Genomic DNA, 14,141 nt, shown 5'->3' on the forward strand with positions numbered 1-14,141 from the left:
CACCCAAAAGCGCTATGTGTTGTAATGGTATGCGATGTGAAAACCACGTTGTAAAGGCAGGCGTTGTAATAGCCTGCGTTGTAACGTTATACATCCCTCCACAACCTGGGACCCAAGTACCTCAACGACCGCCTGACCTTCTACACGCCCACCCGCCAGCTACGTTCAACAAGCCTCGCCCTCGCCGCCGTACCACGCATCCGAAGAGCCACCGCTGGTGGCAGATCCTTCTCCTACTTGGCGGCCAAGACATGGAACTCCCTCCCCATCCATCTTCGGCTGACCCAGGACCATCTCGCCTTCAGGAGACAACTCAAGACCTGGCTGTTCGAGCAATAGCAGACCCCTTCCCCCAAGCAACTAGTACAAAACAAGACCTAGACTATTTCAGCACTCAAAAAACTTCACCCTTATTTAGGATATTTCGTTTGTTGCATTCTTTTGCAAACCATACTCCCCTTTTAAGCGTTAATGGGGTAGTCGATATACCTTAGGGTAGTGCTATATTTAAACCATTGCCTGATTCTCAAAAAGCTAAGATACAGTTGTGAGACCATTCATACCACACCTAATCTCGTGTCCAACATATATTGTGCTAAACCAAAGAAAAGTGTGCAAGAGCGAGATGGCACCTCACGGGCGCACCACCAAACGGGAACCTGACTGGTACTCGCCAGGATAGCCCTATTCTCATCATTGGTACCATCAAGCTCAAAAGAAAAAACGTGTCCAAAAACACAAGAAGTTTGTGAAAAAGATGCAGTGAACGTAAATAAAGAAAGAAAATGACCAGTACAGTGTCAATCAACACATTAAAACACTCACACTCCAACACAGATATACAATTTTATTCTGTCTCTTGTGTTGGGTATGGAAAGATAAAAAAGAAAAAGTAGTCGTGGTTATCACCTATTTAACCAGACCTACTTTACTTGCCGACATGTTTCATTGCCCATTGAATTTTAGGCAATTTCATCAGGGCGTCATGTATATTAAAGCCACTGCATATGGACCCAACCGTCTTCACAACCTCATCTGGCCATAGGTGCTCCTACCAGCCGGGGGGGACGAGGTTGTTGATCATAGTATATGAAAAAATCGCCTACGGTCGATTATTCTCTCTTCCCCTTCAGTTTACGAGATGGTGGAAGTTCGTCAGCCGTGTCTCAGCCCCTGCGTACCCCCAAGCGCCTTGAGACCCTGCCGGGTGAGTAGCGCGCTATACAAGTGCTTGATTGATTGATTGATTGATTGATTGTAGTACACGGATTGCCATGTCTTGGCTCCAGACACACTACAGAGGGGTGGAGACAGCATTGTGAGAGGAAGGCACAACCTTATGTAGGTGTCAGTGACAACTCCTCCCGCCACTCTAGCTCAGGAAGGCCCATCAGCCTGGTGATGGGCAATCGGGATGTGCAGGGCACACCTCAGTTCCCTTTGTGTGACTGTCTAGAGTGAATGCAGAAACAACCCAGCTATCAGTCTAAACCAAACATTGATTCCATAGGCAGGCAGAGTATGTTAAAGCAAGAACATGCCCACTTTCTAAAAGTGGCATTCCAAACACAATTTAAAATGCACCTTCACTAAAAGATGTGTTTTTAAATCTGAGCTCATAGAGCACAAACTCCAACTCTCAAGCTCTTCCCAATTGAAGACCTTAGGGGTGCCTTATTTGATTTAGTAAAAGGGAAGGTCTGAGACACAACCAGTGCTGCAGGCCCGCAAGTAGCATTTGATTTACAGGCGTAGGGCACACACAGTCCACTTTATTAGGGACTTAACCAGCAAATCAAATTTGGCAATCATGGATAACCAAGCATAATAACAATATACACAGGGAGCACTTGTACTTTAGCACTGATCAGCAGAGGTAAAGTGCCTAGAGTACGCAAACCAGCAAAAACAAAGTCCAGGACACAATCAAAAATACAGGAGGTAGAGGCATAAAGACAGGGTAATCCACGCCAAGGATGCCAGGCCTCACACACATATTCAGGAAAGTGCATAAATAATGGGGTTCTAGTTTAAGATTCTAAATCCAGTCCCACAAACATTGAGATAACTACAAAAGTTCAAGGAATCAGATTTACATTTCTGTGTTCAGCCCCACAAACATTGTGAAAAATGCATACATCTGAAAATGGTTAATTTACTACGTGTAACTCCAGTTCCACAAACATCGGAAAAATCCATACATTTAAGAGGACAAATTTACAATTTTAACTCCATTTGTTATTTTATATTTTATTGATTCGCATAGCGCACTATCTTCCAAGTGGGTATCCAGGCGCTTAGGCAGTTGTGTAGGTTTGTGTTCTCCAAGGTGCTTATATGAAGAGCCAGGTCTTCAGCTTCTTGAGGAACTCGAGAAGTGAGGAAGATGCTCTGTTGTGTTGAGGGAGGTCGTTCCGTGTCTTGGGTGTGATGTAGGAGAATGAGCAATCTCCAGTTTAGCTTTTGAGAATGCAGAGAATGTGTGCGAGTGAGAGTGAGGCAGAATGTAGATGCCTTTGGGTTGGTGAAAGTGTATGCTGCTGTTCAGATGTTCTGCTGCTGCGTTGTATAGGACTTTGTATGTGTGTGTGAGAGGTTTGAATTGGCTGTACTTATAAATGGGGAGAGCCAGTGAAGCTTCCTGATGTGTGGTATGACGTGAATGCTCCGTCTGATGTTATGCGGCAACCATTTGAAGATTTTATGCAGCTTGCGTAGAATGTGGAGGCAAGAGATGTACTCTGCATTGACTTGAGCCATCATGCTGAGCTTGTCTTCTAGGATGGTCCCTAGATTTCGGAGTGGTCTGTTAGTGTGGGTGTTGTTCCTAACTCCGATGGCCACCAGGTGGAGTCTCATGGGGCGATCTTGTTGCCGGATACCAGTACTTTCGTCTTGTTGGATATGAGCTGCAGACAGATGGTTTGCAACCAGTCTACTACCATGGTAATGTAGTTGGTGAAGTTGGTTCTGTCTATGGTTGTTTTATTCGTCAGGGAGACGATGAGTTGGGTGCCCTTGGCATAGGAGATGACAGTGATGTCTTCTGATCAGATGAGGTTGGTGAGCAGTGTCACACATATGTTAAAGTGTGGAAGTGGAGATGTGTGGCTCAATGGTTAGAGCAGCAGACCCTGATGCAGAGGTCTGGCCTGGAACCAGGGTTCAATACCCACCTCGGCGGGTCTTGGGCTCAATTTCCTCGAACCTGATAATTCTCGCCTTGGTGCCTATTCTAATCATGGGTCCCACTCTGCAACTCTGGGCAATAGATTGCTTAATCTCCACAACTGCCCCAACAGCGCTGGATGCCTGGCTTCACCTTGGGGGTGCCCAGGAGTGGACATTTCACAGGGAAAAGCCAAGAAGGGTTCCATAGCGGTATAGGGACAGCGCTGGGACACTTCCGTTGGAGGTAGCTGTGCGCTTTACAAATGCTGGCATTTACATTTAAAAACGGTGGTGCTGCGGGACAATACCTGTGGGGCTGAGCATGTCAATTGCTTGGTCTCTGATGTGAAGTGTGGCAGCCTGACCCTTTGTGCTCTTCCTATTAGGAAGGAACAGAGCCATTTGAGAGCGGATCCTTTACGCCAATCTTGTAAAGTTTTCTTTTGAGTGTCTTATGGGAGACAGTGTCGAAGGCTGCAGAGAGGTCAAGCACGATGAAGGCCACTGTTTCTCCTTGGTCTAGTAGGATTTGCATGTTCATGGTGGCCATGATGGTTGCTGTTTTGGTGCTGTGGTCATTTCTGAATCCTTATGGAGTGCTGTCTAGAAGATGGTGAAGTTCAAGGTGGGTTATGAGTTGCTTGTTTATGGCCCTCTCAATCACTTTTGCTGGATAGGGTCGGACGTTACTCAGGTCGGCTGTGGGCTTCTTGAGAAGGGGCGTTGATTTCTGCAAATTTCCATTAATCTAGGAAAGTGGCGGATGAGATGGAGGTTCCAAAAACATTTGAGAAAGCGCATAAAGTTGTTGAGGTGATTTAGGATTTTGTGGCAGATACTTGCACTCCACACTTTTGAAGTTCACCTGCTTCCACTGACAATTTCACGGATCAGGTGACCCACGGCTACTGGCGCAAGAGGTGGACTGTACTGGTTCACTGCATCCTTCAAGGGGCTTAAAAGAAAAGAAAATGAGAGCTAAAGAGATAAACCAAAGGATGGCTAGAGGGTATGGTCCAGGTATCATAAGGAGGAATAGAAGGTGACTAAAAAGGAAAAAGTGTGTGCCATGATGTAAAATATGCAGCAGAGTATGCCCTTGACGTTCTGTTCATACACAGCAACATGTGACTGTTTACTTGCAACAATTTCGGCACAGGCTTTTGTTGAAGGAGAACCTGGTGTAATGTCCATACTTTACTTACTTCTTTACGTTTTTACAAACATACAAAAACACACACACCCTTTCCCAGAGTGGCATTGAGGATTTAATTGGTTATATGATGTAATCAATGATGTAATGAAATATGCCACCCACCAGGCATTGGAAGGGTTATTTTGCTTAACTCATACATTTTGAGCAATTATATAGAAGCCATAATGTTATCTTTGGGGTTTTATGCAATATACCCTTGTGATTATGAGCAGCTTCAGTTATTCATTTTACAATATGTCGAGTTTTTCAAGTTAATAATAATGCAGCAGTAGAATGACTCCATGCTGTGCAAAGTTTGGTGACAACAGCTCATTTGTTCCAAATGGTTTTATTGATATCGTTAACATTTATAAATTTTCCATTGTAATTAAACACCTTCCAAATGTAATAGTCAAATAAATGGGACTGCATTTTAGTCTAGCTATGTCATTTGTATTTGTTTGAAAATTGCAGAACATTTTTATTTTAAAGCATTGACAATGTAAATAGAGCAATCTGACTTTAAATCAAAACAATATTATTAACATCACTTCTGTGAGATGCCCTAGGAATAATGTTACTAATTCATCATGTGCTGTAATTAGAAAAATGTGCAGAGAAGATGTGGTTGGCAATTAACAGAAGACTGCTTTGAAACATTTCTGCCATCCATTTCTCTTCAGCAACTTGTCATCAGCTGTATGGCGCACTGAGATCCTAGACTTCCTGGTGTACTGACACAACCCGAATTGTAATTAGAGATTTTTCTTTCAGCGTGTAGCATTGTGCCATAAAGAAGGAAACATAGCTGATAGCGGAGCAGTTAACAAATTCATGGAGCTAACAGCACTGGACCTGGGCAGGCACTGTGCCAAGTCACAGTGGACATTGTACAACCCGGCTGATAAAATACGTGGTTAATTAATAAAATGATTACAACACTGGAATAATGGGAGCAGAAAGGAAGTGCTAACGCGGGATTACTGGTTACTAGTTATCTTACCAAATCCCAACCTTGTCGACTGAATCGTTGGTACCTGTCGTTGAGTAAAAGGTAATCTTTATAATAAGTCAAACAATTAAGAACTTCCACCACTCTAAATGACCACTGACCAAATTTTAAGTTTCAAAGATTTAATATAAAGTCAAAGATAACTGAAGATACAAACTTCTCAAAATGAGATTCAAAAGGTAAATTGGTATCACTATAAACATAAACTTCTTGAGTAATCTAAGTCTGAAAAACAAAATAATAAGTACAATCTCGAAAACCATCAGGGTTGCCAAAATAGATACAAGTTGCAACCTCAAAGTCATTACAGAAAAGAAAAATTAAGGTTAGTCTGTCCCTACACTATACTAAGTGACATCCCTACTTAGCAAGATCTTAACCCTCTAGGTGTCAGCCGTGGTGACTTCCTAAGAAGATCACGCACTTCTCTTTGTCTCTTCCCTGATAATGGGTCTCTCCTGATCAGCCTATCTGCCTACCCATCCGCTTCCTTAGGCTCCCAAAATCATCTGATCTGCTCTCCTCCCGGGTCTCTTTCCCTAATACCAAATCACATTTTCAATAGAAACGCCCCTTGGGACGCCCCTCACGTGGTACATCTTTGCGCGGCAAACTCCATGATGGTACTCTTGAAGACCCTCGTTATAGTTGACCTTGGTTCCCAGGCTTCTTCTCCAGTGCGCTGATACCCCCTGAAATTCCTGGAAACTCCTACAGGCCTGCGCAAGGCGCCACTGAACAAAGTCCCTTTCATTCGAGCTGATTAGGACCCTCGCACCTGCATACAGCTCGTCCTGCAGTGGGCCTCAAATTCCAGACTCCACCATATCTTTAGTCGTAAAACACTCTCAAAGCTCTGTGCTGGACACCTCGCGACCTCTTCTCTAACGAGCACATGACGATTTAAACGACATGACATTATCTCCTCTGGCCTACTTGATTTACATGCAGCAGGTCCCTGCACTCTTAAAACGTTAACTTGATTTAAACAGCAAACATTCTTAACTAGCATACGTTTCTAAAATAACACATCTATAAAGCATATACTTTTAACCCTAAGTTCAATAGTACATTTGGAAGAACCATGTCAACCTTATCTCACATTAATTTAGCAGCACGTTCAGGTTTGCTGTGAATTGCCCTAAGGCCTACACAGTATACTGGATTTCAAAGTTACATTTAATTCGGACATGATTCTTTTAACATGAGAACATGAGGTTTTCACATATATTCCAACATTTCTACATTAATCTCACACCGTTATAATTATAGTTACTCTACTTAACATTCTATACCTTTCACTACTGAATATAAAACACTCTGTATATTTCACTCCTGGATATAAAACACTCGTGTGCAAAACATGTTTAAACTAACTACGTGCTTGTAAATATGGCGTACTTATACATTTTTTTTCAAACCTGTGCTCTCTCAGTCCCCCCTTTGATGACCTTCAGGGGTCATCATCACCAAGACACCAAAAATGTAGAACCCTTCAAAGTGAAGACAGGGCAGTTCCACCTCTTTTCATACTCTCTAATGCTTTCAGACTCTTATATTGAGTGTCCTGCATCGCTGTCAACTCTTCTTCCTGTTTTCTCATAGTTCTCTGCAACCTATTTGCTCTATAACATTGATACAAACGCACCAATCCCCACAAAGTGATTACACAAATCACTATTATGATGATGGGTTTCAGTATGTACCAAACGATACCCTTTCCTAAGTTGGCAAACCAACTTCCAACTTTACCCATTCCATGACCTACTTTTTCCCACACATTTACCTTTGCTAGGTCCTCAATTTCGTAGTGTATGGCAGTGATATTTTGTATATACTTCTCTAGAGGTTTTGAATTGTCTGGAATGTAAGTACAGCATTCCTGGACCTTCAAGGCCTTACAGACTCCTCCCTCTTTAGCTAACAGAACGTCTAAAGCAAGTCGGTTCTGAAGAACCATTGCCCTAATCGATTGCATCTCCCCTTCTATCAGCATCAAGGATCTTGCAGTACTGGCAGATAGCCTATCTACGACTGTAGCTAACCTCCTGATCTTAATGTCATTCATTATCAATCCTAAGAAAGGGAATGCAGCACCTAGTACATCTCCAACTACTTCTGCTGCACCCAGCCCTCGTTTCCATCTAGTTGATATTTCCTTCTTAGGCGTGTCTAAATTCTCAACATGATATATTTTAGGGAAGACAACAGCCAGATAGCATGATCCGTACCAATTATCTGGTAACTTCACATAGGCATTTCTTCCACATACAAAATATACATTTGGTATTGCTTGCATCCCTTTCAAAAAGTTCTTAGAGTAATACTCCAATTGAAAGGCATGTTCACAATTGACTTGACCTACATAAAAATTCTCATAATAGGAGTAACTCCTATGTATGCACAGTTTCCCCCGTTTCTCCTTATCCAAAGCAATTGGACCAATACTACCTTTTCTTTGATGTGCCCTTTCCTCCTTGGTCCAATCTGTTTCCCATTGTCCTGATGCCTTCAATATCTTCTGCCTCCTGTATCTAGTATCTACCTGTGCTATAAACTTTTTCTCAACTTCTGATATTTGACAAGTCAGATTGTTCCTTCGAGCATGTGAAGTATCTAACGTTTTCCATGGAATAAACCATTTGTGTAATCTGTCTTCGCTTTTGTAGTAGTCCCATTTGTTCAAATGCTTGAAATTCGGAACCTCTGGCAATGTTGAGTCGAAATTCGAGAAATAATACTCGAATCCTTCTCGTCCATAAAACATGCTCAACAATAAACTGCACGTTATTCCATATGTCAACGGAAGATGATGGTATCTGATACCCTCCTCCACTGAAGCTGGTAATTGCATACAAACGTAACAATCCTTCACTTCCATGGCATGAACATATTCATAAAGCAATTTAGCATAAGCATTTGACTTGTAATTTCCCTGTGACTCATCTGTGTGAAGCCTTTTTATTTCTGCATCTAACAACGCTTTGTCTTTCTCATTGACGTTTCCCTTCCCTTTAATAATGGTAGTTTTCGGGGTTGATACTCCCTTATCCTCCTTGACTGCGGTTTCATCCCCTTCGTGTCCCACTAGGAATGAAACAGTTACCACTAAAATTATAAGAGAAACCACTACTCCTAAAAGTGTAACAGCTATACATTTTGCCCTGCGGTTCGGGTTTCCAGCCTCCATGTTCTCAAACAGTGTAGTTCTTGACTTTCTTCCAGCATTCACTTCTTCTCTTTTCTGAGCCAAAAGTCTTTCTTTCTCGCAATGTCTTTCTCTTGAACACTTGGAAGCTTGACAATTTATTTCCACAAAACAGTTCAAAGTCCAGTAGAAAATAGACAACCCTAGCCCTTCTCCATCCACTAAAAGGAATCCCCTATCACTTTTCTTCTTCCACTCGGCGCTAGGTTATCTTGCAACAAGTTTACAATTTCTTTTCAAAAGTCTTATTTTCGTCTGAAGTTATGTATGACTCAAGGAGTGACACTACGTCTTCATAAATGTCCATCCGAAGTATCATTCCCTCAGGTTCTGGGCAGTTCGTACCACAACATGGAAAGTCAACTTTTTCTAGGATTATTCTCCTTATCTCGCTCAAGACAAGTGGACGGACAAAATTGAAAGTTAGCATTTTTTCAATTTCTACTCCTGGTACTATCAGTTCTACATCCACAATTACAAAGGGGTCCGTTCTAATCAAAATCACTTTCTTCACCTTTCCAGTTCTGCGCCCCTTTGAAGACATTCACAATATGGTATTAATCCACAACAATAAGCGCTCCTAGCATTTCTACTACTCGCTCAAGCATTTCCAAACGAAGAAGAGTTCCCTCCAATATTGGATATCGTGAACAGCAAACTGGAAACTCAACTGTCTCTAAAATCAATTTTCTTATTCCACTCAGGAGAGCAGGATGAACGATGTTGAGTGTCAGCAACCTTTCGGTCTCCGCTCCTGGCAGTAGAAACCTTATTTGCACTGTGATGATCGGGTCAGTTCTGATCAGTTCCACTTCCCTGATCCTCCCTGTTCTGTGTCTCCCAGACATCTGCAACGAGGTAGGTCCAGTCGGGAGTAGAGTATCTTCTACTAGGCACTCGCACCCTCCTTGATCTTCTAAGACCCTCCTCGGCTTGATCCTGGATATCTTCTTCTGGATCTGAGTCTTCGGATATAGGAGTAAGCGTTTCTTCCTGGGCCGACCTCAAACTTAGCCTTCTTCTCCTTGTTGGCCAAGTGGCAGCTCCAAGCCTTATTCTCCTATTCCTTGTCCTCTCACTTGGTTCTTGGTCGCTCTGATACGGATCTGAGTCTGAGTCGTATTCACTTCTGCTCTCTCCTTCAGTTGCGTCTTCTGTCTCACTGCCGTCCTGCCTTCGCTCTTCTTCTGAATCCGTTGCGTTCCCAACTTCTTCTGACACCTCCTCAGCTGCTGCAATCCCTTCTTGCGACCCTTCTTCCACTTCCGGGCTTTCGTCTGGGATAGGAGCTGTTCCTTCTAGAGGTGCTGGAACTCTTCGAGTATGGGATGCATGGATCCAATTTGGCAGCCCCCCGCACTTCACCGCGGTGTTCGTTATCAGGATTACCTGAAAGGGCCCACGCCAGCGAACATCTAGGCAGTTCTTCCGGACGTGTTTTTTAACTAAGACCCAGTCCCCTGGGTTCAGATCATGACACAGGTTCCTCGATGCTGGAACTTCAGCCGCATGCACCTGAAGGGACACAGAATGGATGGCGTCAGACAGTCCTTTACAATAATCCAAGATCAGATCATCTGTAATATTCAATAGGGCAGTAGTTGGAACTGTAGGAAGTCTCATGGCCCTCCCCATCAGGATCTCGTGGGGAGAGAGACCTGTCCTCCTGTCAGGTGTGCTGCGCATGCTCATGAGCACTAAAGGAAGAGCATCTGGCCAACTCAAGGATGTGGATGCCACTACTTTAGCCAATCTATTCTTCAACGTGCCGTTCACTTGTTCCACAATTCCTGAAGCTTCTGGTCGATAACTACAATGCAGCTTTTGATCGATATTCAGTGTGGAGCACAACATCTTCACTATTTCGCTGTTAAAATGTTTTCCTCTGTCAGATTCCAAAGAGGCAGGCACCCCGAAGCGCGGTATCAACTCCCTGAGCAACAATTTAGCCACTGTGAGTGTATCGCACCTACGTGTAGGGTACGCTTCAACCCATCTGGAAAATACGCATACAATCACCAACACATACCTAAGGCGATTGACTCTTGGCATTTCGATGAAATCTAATTGCATTCTATTGAAAGGCCCCCAGACCTCCCAATGTGACTCAGTGTGACTGGTGTTCGTTTGCCTACGTTCAGTTGTTGGCAGGTAACACATCGCTTACATACTGATTCTGCTGCTATCCTAAATTTAGGGCAATACCAGGTCTGCCTAAACACTCTCATCATAGCATCCCTTCCTAGATGTACTGGACCATGTATTTCTCTTGCCATGGGATTAGCTAATTCTTCAGGTAACACAGCTCTCCCATCTTCTGAAACCCAAAAATCCATTTCACTTCGCACACAACCTGCTGTTTCCCATGCCCTTTTCTCAGTTTCTGGTGCATTGTCCTGCATTATTCTTAAATCCTCCCAAGTGTCTACAGTTTCTAACATCATACTTAATTCAGTCTTTTCTTCTGCACCTTCTATTTCCACCTTTGAGAAAGAATAATTTTGTTCCGCACAATAGCGTGCGACTTCATCAGCGTATCTGTTGCCTTGTGACACAAAATCTGTATTTTTAGTATGTGCTACACACTTTACTATTGCGATGTCAACTGGACCTTGTAATGCTTCTAACAACAGCCGCACAAATTCTCCATTTCGAATGGGCGAACCAGAGGAGGTCATGTAACCCCTCTGAGACCACAACTGCCCGAAATCATGAACCACACCGAAACCATATTGGCTGTCCGTGTAGATGGTGACTCTCTTTCCGTTTCCTGCTATGCAGGCACGAGTTAGGGCAATAATTTCTGCTACCTGTGCGGAATGTACTCCTTCCAGGCAAGCGGCTTCCACAACTCCAGTAATGGTACAAACAGCATAAGCTGCTCTCAACCGACCAGTATCGTCTCTTAAACATGAGCCATCAACAAAATAAATTTCATCGGGGTCTGACAATGGCTCATCCACAATATCTGGTCTGGGTTTCGTGCATAGTTCAGTCACATCAAGGCAATCGTGGTCTTCACATCCTTCGCCTTCTATTACCGTAGGTAATGGCATCAAAGTAGCAGGATTCAAGACAGAGCATCTCCTGAGAGTCACGTTCTCTGCGGCAAGTATAACTTGCTCGTAGCGCGTGAGCCTACTATTGGTCAGATGCTGCGTCTTCGTCCTGGTCATTAGCAATTCAACTGAATGTGGTACATACACCACCACTGGATGTCCCATCACAATACTCTCGCTCCTTTCAATGCTGACACCCGTTGCAGCAACGGATTTAAGACATCCGGGCAACGCTGCGGCTACTGGATCTAATGTAGCCGAAAAATATGCAACTGGTCTACGGGCATTTCCGTGGGTCTGTGCCAAGACTGACAAAGCACATCCCTCTCTCTCACAGCAATAGAGTGAAAATGACTTTTCGTAATCTGGCATTCCCAGAGCCGGAGCACGACATAAATCGTCTCTCAGCTGTAAGAACGCCACCAGACATTCTTCATCCCATGGTACCGGATCACTCACCTCCTTGTGCGTCAGTTTCTGTAAGGGCTTTGCTTTCAGTGAGAAGTTAACTATCCACTGTCGGCAGTAACCCACCATTCCTAGGAACATTCTAACTTCTCTCTGTGTTGTAGGCGCATTCATTTTCATTATCGCCTCAATCCTCTCTGGGGACACCTTACGTTTCCCTTTTTCTAACCTGTGCCCTAGATACTGTACTTCTGTCAGACAATACTGCAACTTGCTCGGAGATACCTTATGTCCATTTTCAGCTAAATGGTTCAGTAAGGCAATTGAATCTGCTTTGCAAGCTTCCTCTGTCTCTGACGCAACAAGTAGGTCATCTATGTACTGTACCAGAACCGAGTTCTGCGGCAGTACTAGATTTTCGAGATTCTTCTTCAACAACTGGTTGAAGATGGATGGGCTGTCTGTGAATCCTTGTGGGATTCGACACCATGTTAAAACGCGATCTTCCATTTTAAAAGCAAAAAGATACCTGCTCTCTTCATCCAATGGGATTGAAAAGAAAGCCTGACAAAGATCTATCACTGTGAACCATTCTGCTTGACATGGTATTTGAAACAATATCACTGAAGGATTCGGTACCACGGGACAACATGAAACGACTATGTTGTTAATTTTTCGTAAATCCTGCACTATCCTGAATTTTCCGCTAGGTTTCTGCAAACCCATAATCGGGGAGTTACAAGGACTACCCACGATTTCTTTCAGTATTCCCTGCTGTATCATTGACTCGATCACAGGTTTTATTCCCACAATCGTTTCCTGGGACAATTTGTATTGAGGCGTTCTTGGAAACTCAACATTTGGTTTTACCAGAATTTTTACCGGTTCTACCCCTTTAATCAATCCTATATCTTCTCCTGTGAAATCCCACACCTCTGACGCCACTGCATCTCTTAAATCTTGGGGAAGATCTTCTACAGTCAGAGTAGGATATAGTTCTACACAGAATTTTGAATTGGCCACCTTAAAGGTAGCATCATCGTCGGTAGTCTGTACCTCCACTCCTTGTGGGGTGCAGTATATGGTGCAGTTCAATTTGCATAACAAATCCCTTCCCAACAGACATACCGGACTCGAGTCACAAACCACAAACTGATGTTCATTCATGTGGTTTCCAATTTTCACAGACACTGGTTCTGTCAAGGGACTAGTCATTCTTTTATTTGCGACTCCTACCACCTGAATTGTTTCCCCTGACATTGGCAAGTCTGGAACCACCGCTGATCTCAGAGTCGAACGAGTAGCCCCAGTGTCCACTAAGAACGTAGTGGGACACCCTGCCACTTCTGCCTCAACAAATGGCCCTCTTTGATCCACTTCTAGGACTGCCCCAAGGGTACAGTCCTCTTCACTGCTCACCCGTTGTCCTGTCAATGGATCAATGTAATAACACTTTTCTTCCTCGATAAACAGAGGCATTTGTTTAAAGACCTTACCCCCTGTCGCTACCTTCGGTGGCTGTGGGAACTGGGCCCGTGGGGCCGAAGTCCCCCCTTTGGCCACCTTGCCTCCTGGAACTGTCACCTTTGGAGTTGGGACTTCTTGAACCTGCTCTTCTACTTCTAGCTCTCCATTTTCGGGGTTAAAGGGACACTCGCGTCGCCAATGCCCCACCTGGTGACACTGATGGCACTTTGTCGTTTTCTTTAAAGTGGCAAAGTCTATCCTAGGTCTCTGCCCTTCTTCATTATCTTTGTTCTGACCGTTTGGTTTTCGTCCCATCCCCTGCTTCTGCTGGCCACCCTTCCCAGCGGACTGCATTTGCACCACCATCAATTTCTCCTTTAGATTCTTGGCTTTAGAATCTATCTCGTCACTACAGTACCTCGCATAACGTAAAATCTCATCTAGTGGTTTGTTCTGCCAACAGATTAAATGTTGCTGTATCATCAAACAAATATCAGGTCTCAATCCCAAGACAAACTTTGACACACACTGCCCTATATCTTTGGGATCCATTACATCTAGTCCACTGTATTGCTTGAATGTTTTCAATAACCTTTCATAAAACTCGTGAACTGTCTCCTT

This window comes from Lissotriton helveticus, chromosome 9 (genome assembly GCF_964261635.1).
Source record: "Lissotriton helveticus chromosome 9, aLisHel1.1, whole genome shotgun sequence".
NCBI lineage: Eukaryota > Metazoa > Chordata > Amphibia > Caudata > Salamandridae > Lissotriton > Lissotriton helveticus.